Genomic DNA, 892 nt, shown 5'->3' on the forward strand with positions numbered 1-892 from the left:
TTTTTACAAAACAGTCTGGATGAAGTCTGACTCCTAATTTGTGCCCACCTCCTTCCACTCTTGCCCCTCCAAATGTTTTCAGGAGTCACAAGCAAACATTTTTAAAACTAAATCTGCTTATGTCATCCCATACCCCACCGCCTGCTTCGAACTCATCTTTCTGGTCTCAGACCAGATGTCAACAGTGCAAGAGCCCTCCAGGACTGCTCGGTCAATGCTAGCAGGACCCGGCTAATGACCGGAGATGGCCACCGCTGGTATGCCACGAGGGGAAATGGCCCAGAGCCCCCAAGGAAACTCACCAAGGGCCCGAGGGTAGTCTGGGCTAGGGGTCTGGTGCCTGTGCCAGCCCTGAACGTCATGGGGGAGAGCTATTGCAGCTAAGGATGTGACTAACACCTCTAATGGCATCTGTGCCCTGGCCCCGTGTTCTGCTTTGGGGTCAACGGCTGAGCAGGAGAGCTTGGGAAAAGAGAGCCACATCAGAGCCAAAGGGTGGGGAAGGGAAACAGGCTGTGCAGGATAGCCGTTCAACAGCGACACCGTGTGGTGGTGACAGGAGCAACAGGCTCCGGAGGTTGTAGTCAAGACGACAGGCTGCACAGGATAGCTGTTCAACAGCGGCACCGTGTGGCAGTGGCGGAAACAACAGCCCAGCAGGTGGATCCACTCGGCCTGACCTTACTTAGGAGGCAAGATGCGCTCCCTTTGGACTGAGTAAACTCTAAGTACTCGTGGGAAGTGTGGCATGAGGGGTGTCCCCAAAAAGGGAGGAGACTTCCTACTGAGAAGGGCGTGTGGGGGCTGTGCTGTCAGCACCGCAGAGCATCCTGGGTACAGACGGTGAACAAAAGAACGGACATGAAACAAGAAACAACACCATCACACAGAA

The sequence above is a fragment of the Felis catus genome, chromosome A3 (genome assembly GCF_018350175.1).
Source record: "Felis catus isolate Fca126 chromosome A3, F.catus_Fca126_mat1.0, whole genome shotgun sequence".
In the NCBI taxonomy this organism is placed as follows: Eukaryota; Metazoa; Chordata; class Mammalia; order Carnivora; family Felidae; genus Felis; species Felis catus.